Source organism: Cavia porcellus, unplaced genomic scaffold, assembly GCF_034190915.1.
Source record: "Cavia porcellus strain 051 isolate PalLab524CR breed Dunkin Hartley unplaced genomic scaffold, mCavPor4.1 scaffold_18, whole genome shotgun sequence".
Taxonomy (NCBI): Eukaryota; Metazoa; Chordata; class Mammalia; order Rodentia; family Caviidae; genus Cavia; species Cavia porcellus.
The window spans coordinates 9,665,351-9,681,242 of NW_026947501.1; the positions used below are offsets into that span (position 1 = coordinate 9,665,351).

General features: G+C 37.2%; 1 protein-coding gene and 1 non-coding gene across 5 annotated transcripts in view; one reads left to right on the forward strand and one right to left on the reverse strand.

Annotated features, from left to right (window-relative positions):
* The window catches only part of Acyp2 (acylphosphatase 2), a 198,371-nt gene that overhangs the window by 130,536 nt on the left and 51,943 nt on the right, over positions 1 to 15,892 (forward strand). The window lies entirely within an intron of this gene.
* LOC111758386 (small nucleolar RNA SNORA2/SNORA34 family) lies at positions 12,699 to 12,829 on the reverse strand. Its single transcript, XR_002792566.1, has one exon. It is a non-coding gene; the product is annotated as a small nucleolar RNA SNORA2/SNORA34 family (small nucleolar RNA).

The following is a 15,892-nucleotide window of genomic DNA, read 5'->3' on the forward strand; positions in this document are numbered from 1 at the left end:
AGTATCTCTTATTATCAGTTATGTTGATAGCTTCTAGCTCCTTATATACAGTTATTTATATAAATAGGTCGCTGTGAGTGTTAGCTATCCCTTTGTGCTTCAGAACACCAGAATGTGTTCCTTCTGCTTATGGTTTTGTTTTGTTTTGGTACCAGGGATCGAACTCATGACCTCGCACTTGCCAGGCAGGTGCTTATGCCACTGAGCTAGATCCCTAGCCCATCTACTTATGTTTTGTTACCCATCTCCCTTATTCGGCCCTCCTCCAATCCTTCCAATCTCTAGAAATCACTATTATATATTCAAGTCAACATTTTTGGCTTCCACATTTGAGAGAGAAGATATAATATTTGTCTTTCTGTGTCTGACTTATTTTACTTAACATAATATCCTTCAATTCTATGTATTTTGCTTCAGTAAAACAAGATTTCATTTTTATTTATAGCTGAATAATCTATATATATCACATTTTCTATATTCATTGACTTTTTTCTTTCTTTTCTAATATATATGCATATTATGTATTTATATATATTTGGGAGGCATAAACTTGCCTCTTTTTAGTATCCTTTAATACATTTCAGAAATTTTCATGACTATTTCCTTCAAAAATCTATTCAAATTTTCATTGTGAGCTTTTTTCTTTGATCCACGGGTTCTCAGGAAGTATATTTCTTAATTTATATGACTTAAGGAGTTTTCTAGTTATATTTTGTTTTTGATTTCCTTTGCAGCCAAAAACTCATTATCTCTGAATTTGATTTTTTAGAATTTGTTGCAACCAAATATATTTGATTTCCCTGTACTTTATTTTTTGAGACAAGGTCTCACTTTGTAGTGCAGGCTGGCCCTGCATTCACTATGTATCCCAGGTTGGCCTTGAAATTGCAGCAGTCCTCCTGCCTCAGTCTCCCACGTGCTGAGACTGCAGCTGTGCACCACTCCAGCCAGCATCCAAGCATATTTGAAAGCAGTATATGGTAAAGTGCTATATGTATGACTATTAGGTCAAATGTGTAAATCTTATGTATTATTATAAATACAAGCATATATATCTGAAATATGATGCATTACTTTCCAGTGAATTAATGAATATAGTCAAGAATCTTTCATTGTTTTTCATAATGTGAAATTATAGCAATTACACATAAAATTTATTATTTTGGCAAAATATTATCATGTTTACAAGTACTGTTACAAAACCAGTGAATAGATGGGTTCTGGCCTATTTTGTGATTTGTGTATTTTTTGTGTGTGGATATTTAGACTCATATGACTGCATCATTTTGTATTGACAAAAAAAAAAAAAAGCTTAACTCTGATCCAAATGCGTTTTGTAAGTTTTTCTCTAAATAAATTATAAATTCACCTCCAATGCCTAACTTATCTACAATATACAGTCATTATTCTTGCTCAGAAGGGACCTGTAACCAGGTTAAAGCCACTTGACTGGAGAGCCTTCACTCTGCTAATAATAAGATTTTTACCTTAGTGGTGCCCACAGTACGGTATTTTGCCAGATTGTCTGAGGTCAACATGACTTCCTGAGGCTCATGGGCTATACTGCTTTTTGAAAAAATATCTCAAAGGGATCCTGCTTGAAAGAAACAATGTCATACTGTGACATTTTGCTGCTCAAAAAGAGAACAAGAATGTCCTCTGTCTTGTTCTTCTTAGCCAGCTTGAAACAAACTTATCGTGTTTAAAAGCAGAAACAGAACTGATGAAGTCATCAACCCAGAGGCTCCCCCCACCACCCATGTATTTTCTGGTCTAGAATAAATCCAATGATATAAAGAAATGTTTCCTAGGAAGGTTAAGCAGAAAAATATTACTTTTCCCATTCTCTACCCTTAGATAGGGTCATAGCATCTGATGTGAGCTGTATGGGAAGAGTATTTGTTTCTTTTTCTTTTTTGTCTTTTTCATTTTTATCGGTACCAGGGATCGAACTCACGACCACCTGCTTGCCAGGCAGGTGCTTATGCCGCTGAGCTAAACCCCCAGCCCCTTGTTTCTTTATTTAAAAAAAAAAAAAACTTAGGATAAGTTCTTTTTGGGGGGCGGGTACAGGGGATCAAATTCATCACCTTGTGCTTGGCAGGCAGGCAGTTGTGCCACTGTGCTAAATTCCCCTGGCCCCAAGAAGTACTTTTAATATAATCCCTAAATTTAAATTGCTTGTGACAAGAATTGTGTATAAATTCACCTTTAGTTTAGGTTTTCACTTCACAAGTTTTTAAAAATACTTTAAATTAAAATCAGCGGGGTCCCTTGGCCAGGTGTGGTGGTGCACGCCTGTAATTCCAGCACTTGGGCAGCTGAGGCAAAAGAATTGCTGCGAGTCCAAGGCCAGCCTGGGTTACAAAGTGAGTTCAAGGCCAGCCTGAACTCTATAGTGAGACCCTGTCTCAAAAAAACAAAAAATTGCAAGGTCCTGAGTTCAATTCCCAGTACCACACACACACACACACAAAACAGAGGGGTCCTTAGAAGGAACTGTGACTCAGGTGGCCCAGGGACTTACCATTGTTTCAATAAAGGTGGGCGTTTCTTCCTAGGAAAAAGTTAAAGGTATGCCCTGTGTGAGGAGGGTCCGGGATTCTGTAATGAGAGCGAGCAGGACCGAGAATGCACTTGCAGCCTGTGACTTGGGAGAGTGTCCCCGCAGTTTCAGTGTTACATTGTTAGAACTAAGTTTAGATCACAATCACCTAAGAGAATAATGAATAAACTAGATATTTGCATGCAAACTTACAGTAGGGAGCAGACTTTATGTGGAAATCAGTCTGCTTTACAATGAAGTCTTTTTCTGGTAAGCAGAGAATCAACAAAGAAAAGTGGCTTTTTCTAAAAAGTAACACTTCTTCTTAGCCTTTGTAGGCAGATGAATTCTAGAGATATTTGTGTTTCTAATAATTTGTAAAAGTTGTCTCTAATCAGCTCCTGTATCACACTTAAGGACATCTGTACTTTTGTTCTCTTCGTTCTTCCATTTTTATTTGTCCCAAAACCGTATCACCCGCCTCATCGCACCTGTGGCAAGTTAAATTTTCTGATCCTGAGGCTCACATTATAGACTAATTTAGTTGAACAAATTGGTGGGGATGTGAGCAGCTGCCTGGCAGGTGGGTGAGGAATATAGGAGTCAGGAAAGCTGGGGCTGAACCTCAGATCCCTGCTGCCCTACTGCCTGACCTGGACTCCCCTATTCTGGCTTTAGGGGCTTCAGCTGCAAAATTACGTCCCTTTCACCTCTGACATGAGACTCATCTAGTACAATTGTACTTTAGCAATTGTAGAAAGAAGACATTTAGGCTGGAGGAATGAAACTCTGTTCTTATTCAGGCAAAGGGAGTTTGTACCATCTTGTTTTTTTCTTTGCTTTTAATTTAAAAGCCCTTATTTCTGCCAGTTTTCCCTTTTTCCTTTGGTAGCTGGAGAACAGGTGCCGATGAGGTAGTCCAGAGAGCGTCTTCTTTTCAGCTATGTGACAAGGAATATCAGAATAGAGCACCCCAACCCCATCTCTCCCCAAGTGTATGAATGCCATGGCTTGAAAAACATCTTTATTAAGTCAATTCAATTTCTGTAAATTGAGTTAATCTCTAGTTTAAGCATATCTTAGGAAATTATATACTGCTTGACCCTTATCCAAATTTCAATGGAAATAGTAATCCTACAACAGTGTGTCCTCAGACTGTTCTAAAATTACTAGCTGGTTTAAGTGTGACATTGAAAACTTTCCACTAACAAAGTGTGCTGAAGTATGTACTCAGTTGCTCAAGAAGTAGGCTTACCTTGAAACAGTTTACTAAAAAAGGGCCATTGCACAATGTACCCTGGGCCTCCCCTCAGACTCTTCTGAGACTTTTGGTGCTATCTTGTTTCTATCTGAAATCAAACAGCCGAAGAGGGTGAAAGAATAAGCAAAAAATAGAAAACAAAAAGCAAAAACTTTGTGGGATTTTTCATTCTGTTTTTCTTCTATGAGGAAGATTCATCTATGTCAGGAGAAGTGATGTAGTCATATTTTTGTATGATCAAAGTGTGTTCTATTTCAGGAAATAATGCCAGATTATTCATCAAATGTGTTGCTCTTCGGAGTGTGAAAACATTCCAGATGAGATAATAGCATGTGGGAGCAATGAACCATGTACCTATAACATGCCTAATAAAAGTTCAGACACCATGCCTCCACTGCATGCTCGGCGAAAGCCAAGGCGGATTTGCTGTGTTTGTAAGATTTGAGTTAATTTGTTCAAATCACTGCAGGAGAGACTCCCACAGCAGAGTCACCTCAGCCTGCAGCACTTAGAAGCTTTTTCCTTACAGCCTCAGACAGGATGAAAGGACTAGGCTTAGAAAATAAAATATCCCTCTAGAATTTAGAAATCCTGCAGTAAGCTTGTCCATCCTTGATGTCCTGTGAGACAGTGAAGACTTGTCCTCTTCATCTTCCCCTTTTATCAGTGTGCTTATTCTCCCCTGAAATGGAGGTAAGCTCATGATAGCATAGACATGTGTGTGGCTTAGGTGTGAAGTTCGTGCCCTTCTTTGGCAGATCCCTGGGCCAGGAATCTGCATCTGTTTAATATACATCTTTTGTCACCATTGTATATGCTTGCTTAATATGAATTTATATTTTAGAGAGATTAATTCTTTGTGATATGAAGTTATAATATTTTTCCTAATTTATTGTTTTTTGACATTTTATAGAATTTTTCTTTTGATGTCTTATGGATTTCTTTTGTAAAAACTATAAATTTAAAATTTTTTCACATAGTTGTATTTATCATTCTGTTCCTTTGTCTCTCAATTTTAAAGTAGTAGGAAGATTTCCCTGCTCTAGGTTAATAAAGAGAGTCTCTCTTGTCTAACGTTTTCACTATTCCATCTTTCAATTTACAATTGTTCTTTGACACTTTCCTGGTGTACAGCATAAGGCATAAATCATACTTTTAAAAATTGTTTCTTCAGTTTTCTCAAGATGATTTTATGGATAGTCCTTTATTTCTTCATTGATTTACTTGAAATTCTGTATGGAGTAGTCCGTTCCTCATCTCCATCTGTTCCATTGATGAATGTGTCGTTTTTGTGGCAGGACCATACTGTTGTGTTTGGTTTTCTCTGAGACAGGGTCTTGCTGTGTAGTTCAAGCTGGCCTTGAATTCACTATATAGCTCAAGCTGACCTTGAACTCAATGTGATTCTCCTGCCTCAGCCTCCCCAGTGTTAGAATTACAAGCGTGCACCACCAGACCTGACTAGTACAATACTTTGAATTATTGTAGTTCTGTAATATTTTATAAGAAGTGCTGGAAATTGTCCCCATGCCCACCATTTGTAGTCTGAAATTCTTGTTTTATTTTTTAACATGTGCCATATACTTTACTTATTTTTCCTCCTCTTTTCTCCCCAGTTTTTGGCCCTGTAATTACAATAAATATAAATTAGCTGCATGAGAATGAGTCTTCCTTTCTAACGAACTGGTCTGCTTTTCCCTTTGTGTAAGTCTTTGTGTCTTTCAGGAATGCTTTAAAATTGTATTCCTAGATGTGCCATATTTTAAGTTTTTTCCTAGATAACAATGTCATCTTTTACTATTGCCATTAGTATGGAGTCTTCTTTTACTTTATTTTTAACTCTCTGTATTTGTACATCTGCAAAGTTTTTCTGTATCCTGCTACTTACTAAAATTTTTTCTTGCTTATAGTAATTTTTCAATTGAATATCCTAGATTTTCTGTATCAATCACAAATTTTAATAGTTTTATTTCCTTATCTAAAATATACCTGTAAGTAAATGTTTACACCTTTTATTAATTGTATTATCTAATGTCTTGTACTCTTAAGTAATAGTGGTAACAAGTAGGCATCCTTTATTTCTCAATTGAGTAGATATATCTCTAATATTGTCCGAGTAAGCCTGATGTTCACCTTGGAAACAAAGCATGTTTTAGCAAGTTAGGAAGGTTTCCATCTGTTTCTACTTAATTGAATTTAACCATATTTCTAAATAATAGCAAAACCCCAGGGCTGTGTATTTATAGCCTTCCTACCATGACAGAATCAAAGCTGTAAAAGCAAAGAAACTTAGGATCCTCAAGTCCACCGTCCTCCCATGGTGGTTAATAAATTCCAAGCACAGACGTTGCAGTTACCCTCAGAAATCTCATAATTAGATCAGGAGACAAGCTGGAACATTCTCTGTTAGCCTCGCACCATTGTTCCTTTGGGTATACGACACTAACATTGACATTTTCTGTGACTATTTTTTTCTTCCCCTTGGGCTTTTTCCTTGAGATTTTCCCATTTTATTCTTTTCTTTTTCTTTTTTTAATTGGTACATTTTAGACATACATAATGGTATATATTGTCATCATAGGGAATTTGTACCTGTATATGCTATATCTTGCTTCTTTTTTTCCCATTCTCCTCCTCTCCCTTCAACTCTCTTTCCAAAGCTTTGCTTACATTTTTCTTCTATTTTTTCCTTGTCTATTCCTTCCTTTATCCTACTCCACCCCCTTGTTCCCCTTCTCATTTGAAGAATTTCTTCCCATTTCCCAAGATTTGTTATACATTTTTGTCCTTATTTATACTTTTGATTTCTAATACCAAAGAAACAGTGTGGTGTTTACACATGTGTGTCCAATTTAATTCAGTAAAAGGATGGTCTTGAGTTACATATATTTAGCTAGAAAATCTCAAGCTTATCCTTTATGGCAGAGTAGTACTGCATTATAAAACAAATCCCATTTTCTTTATCCATTCATGGACTTATGGGCATGTGGACTGTTTCCAAGATTTAGCTATTACAAACTGTGCTTCTATAAACAGAAGTGTGCATGTGTCACTGTGGAGTGATACTTTTAACTCATTGGGAAATGCCACACAGGAAATATGGATCTTCTAGTTTTAGTTTTTCAAGGAATTTCCACAGTATTTGCAGCAATCCACACTCCCAACGAGAGTGGTGAAGCGTTCCTTTTTCCCCAAAGCCCTGGCAGCATTTGTTACTGCTGATTTCTCGGTAGTAGCCATTCTTTCTGGAGTGAGATGGAATCTCAGCATTGGCTTACTTTGCATCTCTCAAATGACCAGTATGTGAAATTTTTCCATACTCTTATCTGTCATTTCTATTTCTTTGTCTGAGAAATGTCTATTTATTTCAGATGTCCATTTTTGGACTGGGTCTTTAAATTTGGAGGATTTGGGGTTTTTTCCCCAGTTCTTTATATATTCTAGATATTAGTCTTTTGAGGAACAACTGGCAATTTTTTCCCCACATTGAACTTTCTACTTATTCATCTGAGAGGTGTCTATCAATTTCAGATACCCATTTTTTTGGATTGGGTATTTATATTTTCTTGAATTATTTATATATTCTAGGTATTAGAACCACTAGAAAATTTCCCCCCACATTGTAGGTTGTCTCCTTACTCTGTTGATGATCTCTTTTGCTGTGACAAAGCTTTTTCACTTCTGGAAGATGGCAGCTGGGTTGAGAGCCTCTCTGAGGAAAAACAACTCAGATGCTAGAATTTAACAACATGGAGAAGACCAGATGAAAGGAGAGGGATTCTCATGACCCAGGAAGAAATTGAGGAAAAAGAAAAAGAAAGGAAGGAGAAACATGGATGAAAGGCTGGAACCAAACGCTCTCACTGGGACTGGTCCTGCACTGTGCTGGTTGTGCCATGGAGTCAGATGATTAATGGTCGCACTGAAGCCATGGCCTCCGAAATCAGGAATTGGTGAGTTGGGGGCCTTTGGTGGGAGGACACGGTGCAGCATAGAGTGGAGCCAAGGTGGAGAACTGCATTAATTCATGGTGAATGCTGGAAATTGGGTCCTGTGATGGGAGAGGCCGGCTGGAGGACATATTGGAGTTGGGCAGAATAAGGCTAGAACCTGGAATCACAGTGGCATCAGTCAGCTGCCCTCCCAAAGGGGACTGGTGGGATCTGCTTGGGCTGGGTCACACCCCTGGTTGGGACCTAATAACCAGGGACGAAGCTGTTCCAAACCTGTGACATCTGCAAAGCACAGACTAATGTTGTTGAAGGCATTCGCTGGATGATTGGCTCAGAGAAGAGGGGCCAGTCTGCATCATACCTGCATGCACCTCAGAAAACAGCAAACTGGAGAAGGCAGCAAGCCCCCAGCCAGCACACTTTAGAAAAACCATAAGCAATATGGAGAGGGCCTGAGACCTCCACCACATACCTGTCTGAAAGAAACCAGAAATATGACAAGAGAAAGAAATCAGAAAAAGCCTCCAGCTGCTGACCCTGGGAAAGTAAGTCCAGGAGAGATAAATACAGAAGAGAATCAGTGCAGCAATCATGCAATATTGGCCACAACATCAGCAGACATAAAAAAAAAAACACCTTCATGACCTCATAGATGAACTTAACATTGAAATTCTAGTCCAAGTGAGGCCAGATATAAAAAAAAATTAACAAAAGAAATGCTAAGCATCTCTCAAGAAGACACAGATGGAAGAATTTAGGAACCCAGAAAAAAAGAGAAATCTTTGGTGAAGAATATAAACAAAATCTAGAATACATGAAACAAACCCAAAGAGATTACAAGGAAATTAAAAACTCCATTGAAAGCTGGCAAAATGCCTTGACAGAAACTAAAGTTAGCCTTTCAAAATTTGAAGATAGATTTGCAATGTGTGATCATGAAAGAAAAGTTCTCTTAAAAATAATAAGGAACCAGGAAGTAACAATACAAAGGCTAGAAGACGCCAAGAGGATCTATAACTTAAGAATAAAAAACATGAGCAAAGAAGCAGAAGTAAAGTAACCACAAATGAATTAAAAAGACTATTCACAGAAATAATTAAGGAAAACTTCCCAAGCACAGGAAAAGGAAATGATATTCAGATATACGAGGCATACAGATCTGCAACTAACTAGAACCAAAACAGATCTACACCCAGACATATAATAATCAAGATCCCAGAAATTCACCACAAGAACAGAATATTAAAAGTGGACAGAGAAAAGAAGCAGATTACCTATAAAGGAAAACCCGTCAGAATAAGGACAGACTTCTCAACACAAACTATCAAATGAAGAAGAGCCTGGAGTGAAGGAGTCCAAGGCCTGAAAGAAAATAACCTCCAACCCAGATTTATGTACACTGAAAAACTAATTAATCTCAAAATTAATTGAGAAACAAGATGTTTCTAGGACAAGGAGGAACCATAGGAGTTTGTGGCCACCAATCCAACCCTACAAAAAAAATGCTGAAGGACATTCTAGAGAGAGATAGAAAAAAATACCAGGATTCCAGCAACAGTGGCAGAGAGGCCTCAATGAACGGGGCAGACAGTGGAATGAAGGAGAAAAGTGGACAAATAATAGCAGCAAAATAGAATAGTAAAGATGAGGCAGATAAGGCGGGCTATAATCTCTAATATAGATACCCTTGATACACTAACAAAAAGAAACACAGGCCAAGTACTTCAGGAGATAGGATCTGAGATGCTCTGAATAGGAAATACACTCAACCTGAAAGAGGGTTAATAAACTGAAAATCAAAGATGAGAAAGTGATGCTCTATGTGACAGGGAACCAGAGAGAAATAGGGACAGCTCATCCAGCAGCTGCAGATACCAACTGCAGTTGGAAAGTCATGACACTTTTGTGCAGTGGAGAACTACTCAGCTATAAGGAAGGAAAATGTTGAGGCTTTAGTAAGTAAAGGAATATAGCTCAAGATCGTGCTAAGGGGTAAAAAGGTTCAACACCACTTAGATAGATAATGGGTTGCCCTCTAATCTAAAAACTAAAGGAGTTAGTGGGATCCCAAATGTACAAAGCACCCTGAGACAGGGAAAGAGGAGGAACTGTCTAAAAAAGGAAGGCAGAGGACATTGTTAATAGTGTATCAGGATTTAAAAGCCATATTAGTGTTATCACTCTGTTTAGTTTGATTTTATTTTGTTTTGGTCTGTCTACTCATACTAGAGTTGAGGGCACAGATAGCTATTCCCAAAATAGCAGGATATATTACGGTAAATATCCTTAATTCCCTATTAACTTAAACTGGAGCCCTGTGTTACTTACATTGTCTTACTATGACTGATCTGAATTGAATCTGGTTTGTTAGACTGCTGTTTTGTCTTGACTGATTTTATTCAAATTTGGTATGCTTGATAGTATCAAGTCTAAGAGTAGAGGCAACTACTCTGAAGATGACAAGATATAATAAAATACCCATTCCGGTTTGATTAGTAACTGCTTTTGAGGTCCTGCAATGTCTCCAATGTTGTGTTTTTATTAAAATTGCTATGTAATGCTATGTTCAATTATATTATGTCTGATCATGTAGACAATTCTATTGAAAATAACAAGAGACAGCATAGTAACTACTATGTATCACCTAATATTGTTGTTTTATATGTCTTTTTTGTTTCATGTTTTTCTAGGAATTTGTTTTATTGTCTTGTTCTGATCTGTTTTTCCCTATAATACAGAAAGGATAGATATACATGTAGAGATTCACACATGTGGAGAATTTCTAAACAGTTTACGGGAACATTATATAATGCATGATGTAATGAACAGGTACTCTGAAGAAGAGACACTAAGATATCCAGTGCTAATTCTGTAGCATTATGATATAAAATCTAGCAATACTCTTATTCACTGTTCAGAGTGATATTAGTCTAGTCTCTTATGTTTAATTTCAGCATACGTAAAGATAAGGACAGCTATTTCAAAGAGAACGAGAGACATAATGGCAGCCATTGTTGACTTCCCTAATGTCTGGTCTTGAAGACCTAAAATGCCTTCATCATCCTGTTCTGATTAGTTTAGTACTATAATGTTCAGTATGTATTCACTGTGTATGCAGATGGAGACAACTATTTGGAAGAAAACAAGAGACAATATGATAGACAGTGAAGATTTCCAGTGGTCTTGCTTTGAAATCCATGTTTCTTAAAATTGTTTCCTTATGATCTGTTTTGTTCTGTTTAGTTTTACCTTCTTTAAAATAAAAAAGAAAAATCTTTTTCATGAGATGAGATCCCAGTTGTTGATTCTTTGCAATATTTTCTATGCCAGTTGTTCTTCAAAGGACTAATACCTAAAAAATCACACACATCAAATTAGTGATTCCATCCATAAATGAGCATCTAGACTCTCATGTTATAGATTTTTAATTACATCTTCATTTTCATTGGTTTATTTCATTGGTTTATTCAGAATTTTTATATCTTTTTGATTTAGCTTTGGTAATTCATATGCATCTAGGAATCTGGAAATTTCTTCTGTGTTTTGCATCTTATTAAAATACAGCTATTTGAATTAGATATCAATATGCTGAATGTCTGCATCATCTGTTGTGAGTCCACCCTTTTTACTCTTCATTGCATATATTCTAATCTTTCCTTTTTAAAAATAAGATTACCTAAAGATTTGTCAATTTTATTCAGTCTTTTAAAGAGCCAACTCTGATTCATTGATCTTTTCTTAGTCTCCACTGCATTAATTTCTGCTCTGATTTTTATAATTTCCTACTTTAATGAGCTCTGGGTTGGATTTGCTCTTCTTCTTCTAGAAGCTTAAGGTTCAGCACTAAGTTGTTTATTTGAGCTTACTCTGTCTTTCTGATATGAGAATTCACCACTATAGCATTTCCTCTTAGGACTGCTTTCATTGCATCCTATAAGTTCCAGTATATTGTACTGGCATTATTGTTGAATTGTAGAACCTGTCTAAATCTTTAATTTCATCTGTGATGCAGTTGTTGCTCAGGTGGGTATTATTTAATTTCCATATGTTTATGAAGTTTTTGTGGTTTCTTTTGCATTGATTCCCAATTTCATTGCACTATGGTCTGATAATATATGTGGGATAACTTCAGTTCCTTTGCATTTACTTAAGCATGTTCTGTGAGCTAGTATGTGGTATATTTTAGAGAATGAACCTTGTGCAGCTGAGAAGAATGTGTATTTGGATGTTGTGGGATGAGGTACTTTGTAGAGATCTACTAAGTTCATTTGTTCAAAAGTTTGGCTTAGTTATAATACTTCTTTGGGTTTTGTTGTTGTTGATTTATTTTTTAATTTTTTAATTTTTATTTTAAAGGGAGTAAAATTAAACACCACAAAACAGAACCAAATAGGATATAAGAAAGCAATGTAAGAGATAAATTTCAAAGCTAGATGACCTGAGATCTTCACTAACATATTGTCTCTTGTTTTCTTCCAAATAGTTGTCCATGTCTTCACATACAGAAAGTTCATACAAAACAACATATTATAAAACTCATCCAAACTAAATGAAGAAGGCATTTTAGGTCTTCAAAACCACACAATAGGAAAGTCACTAATGGCTGTTGTAGAGTCTCTCATTCTCTTCAAAATAGCTACCCATACTTTCATGTATATTGAAGTTCAACAACAACAACAAAAAAAATAGGCAAGGGGGGAGGGATTGCTTGGTTTCCCAGTGCTCCTGGTGCCAGCATGGTGCAGGTCCCAGTAAAAACCAGTGACTCTTATGTTGGGCCGCCACAGCCTGCCATGCTCACAACCACTCACCAGGTGGGGAGGAGTTGTTTGGTTTCCCAGCACTCCAGGTCCCAGCATGGCAGGGGTCTCAGTAAATGCTGGGCCACTGGAGCCTGCCATGCTCACAGGTGCTCACCAGGGGAAGAGGAGTTGCTTCAAGCTGTTTCTTTCTAACAAATTGACCATTTCACTGCCAAAGTTCTGAAATGGCCGACAGATCATAAAAAGACATCTCGTTAGGCTCCTGCTTGAAACCAACAGGAAGCTGCCAGTCTTGATTCAGGACTGATTTATTGTGTTGATTTATTTGTGACATTAGGGTATTGAGGTTTCCCATTATAATTTTATTAGTGCTTATTTGATTTTTCATGTTAGTTAATATTTGTTTTACATATTTAGGTGCACTAGTATTTGTGCATATATTGATGATTATATCTCTTCCCCTTGAATTGCTCCCTTTACCAGGATGTAGTGGCCTTTTTTTGTGTTTGTTCATCAATGTTGGCTTGAAATCCATTTTGTCTACAAATAGAATAGCTATCCTTGCTTTTTCTGCATTGCTGTCATGTGGAGTTTTGTTTTCCATCCTTTGACTTTCAGTCTATGAACTTTTTAAAAATTAAATGTGTTTCTTATATGCAACATATTGCTGAATCTTGCTTCTTGATACATTCTGCCAATCTGTGTCTTTTGATTGGTGAACTGAGACCATTAACACAGATTCTTATTACTGATATGTATTTATCCTTGTCATGTTATTTTCCTGTTGTTGGTTCCCTTTTTTCTCCCTCTGTTTAATTATTTGCCTTGTGTGGTGGATTCATTTTGTTGGAGTTATTAGAGTTATGGTGCTTGTTATCTCTTTCTAGAGGACATTTTGGGGTGTTGATTTGGTGGTCATGAATTTCTTCAGGTATTCTTTTTCATAGAAGTACTGTATTTCTCTATCAATTTTGAAAGATAGTTTTGTGGGGTACATCAATTTGGGTTGCAGGGGGTTTTTAGGGGCTTAAAATGCTTTACTGCCAGCTCTCCTTAACTTGATTTGTATTGAGAAGACTACTGTGATTTTCTTGGTCTTGCCTTTATAGATGATTTGTTTCTTTTCTCTAGTAGCTTTTAATATTTTGTTCTTTCATTGAATTTCTGGAATCTTGACAATTATATGCCTTGCTTATGTGAACAGATTCTTTTTTGTCATTTGTGCTATCTCCTACATTTTCATTGACACCAGTCAGCCTTTTGGGGAGGGGCACTACAGGCATGTGCCCTCACACCTAACAACATGAATTAATCTTATGTTATTACCTTTGCATTATGTAGTAGCTGCTGAATTGATTTTTTGTGGTCCTTGCTATTTTTAAGAAATCTTTCTTTTCATGATTGCTAACCACAATTCTGTCTTTCATATCTGATACTGTGTCCTCACATTGGCTCATCTGCTGCATATACTTTCAATGGAATTTTTAATCTCTTAGATTTCCATTTGAATCTGTTTCATATATTCCATTTCTTTCCTATGTTGGGCATTTGTGTTTTCCATCATTTCCCTAAGGTCTCCTATTTTTCAAAAAAAAAATCTGTATCTTCTCTAGAGTCATTAGTCATGTGCTTCATTAGGGTCATTATCTCTATAGTTATCTGAGAAATTTTTTCTGATTTGAGTTTTTCCTAGAGCCTCATTCATCTGCTTTGTTACTTCCATTGTTACCTCTTCAGAAAGTCCAAGTAGGTGTATTTTGAATTGTCCCATCTCATTGCTCCTCATTGGGTTCACCTTTAGTGAGCTGGAAGTCTGGGGGTTACATCTTACTTAAGTATCTTCTTATTTTTTTTCTCCTCCCTTTCCTCTTCCTTGTCCTCCTCCTTCTTCTAGTTTAATTCCTGGGTTGTTACTTAATAATTACTTATGACAAGTATCTTATTGCTAGTTTTGAGAACCCTTAGGAATGACTGCTTCTCAGAGATGTCTTCTCAGAGATATGTAGCTGGGTTTTGGGTTTTGAGTCTGTTGCAAGATTTTACCTCTTCAGTTTCTTGGAGATGAAAAGGATCTGCCTATTTGGCCTCATCCCTGGTTTTCTGACATTGGCCTATTTTACAGGTTTTTTTTTTTTTTTTTTTTTTTTTGGTCTTTTTCATTTTTATCGGTACCAGGGATTGAACTCACAACTGCCTACTTGCAAGGCAGGTGCTTATGCTGCTGAGCTAAATCCCCAGCCCCCTATTTTACAGTTTATGGCCCTTAGACAATATCAGTCTTGACATACCAAAAAGAACAACTGATTAGAACATTTATTTCATATTACCTAAAGTATTACAATCAGGCATAACAATAGTATCAAACCCAGCCCAGAGAATGACAAACTATTAAACTATTAATTTGCCACCGTTGGTCCCATGAACTATATCTGTGATTATATAACAAATTCTAAAATAAACCACATAATTGAATACAGTAAATATGCCCTCAGTTTAGCAATTTTACCATTGGGGGTGAAAATTTAAAAGAGGATAGAGAAAATATAGGGAAATAAAAGAAGACAATGAGATTAGCAGCAAGGCTGGAAGGTAAAGTAAGATCATGTAAACTTTGGGAAACTGGTGAAGAAGATTGTAAGGAAAGAGCGAAGAAAGAAAAAAAAGAATAGAACAGAGCAGCAACAACAAAATTTGAAACAATGCTCACACATAGAAAAACAAAACAGTCAAGAAAAAAAGAACAAAACAAAACAAAAACAAAATTAAAGAAGAAAAAATGTCCACTTCAGAGCATTCCCCTGTTGTAACTGGTAGACAGAGTGAGCAGACAGAACCCAGATCCACGTTGATTGTTCCCAACAAGCCAGTCAGATTTGTAGCAGTGTAGTGGATAATCTCAGCAAGCCTGCACCGTTAGTTCCACTGAGTTTCAGACTTGTTTCTGGCTCTGAGGTTGGGACCCAATTTGATCAACCTGTAGCACTCTGTATGCTTTCTTCTGGCTTGAACTTGAGTGCCTGCCAGCTTGAACTCAGCTCCTTGACCTCCTGCCAACCTGAACTTGGCTCTGCCTAACTCTGACACTGGGAGCCACTGGAAGGAGCTACTTTGAAGCTGCTCTACTGGCCAACCACTCTCTCATGGGGATGTCTGATCTTGAAGAACTCAGTAGCCACTGCATTCCGTTGCATCCACTGCTCTGTCCCACTGGTGCATTTGGCTATGGAAGCCTCTGGAGGCACCAGTAATCGCCAGGGGCCTGCAGGTTTAGCTGCCCCTTCCACGCAGTCAGTCTGGGCTTGGGGAGAAAGCTCTGCTTGCGGGCTCTTTCTGTGTTGAGATGTCTTAGCTCTCCTTGTGGGCTTCAGTC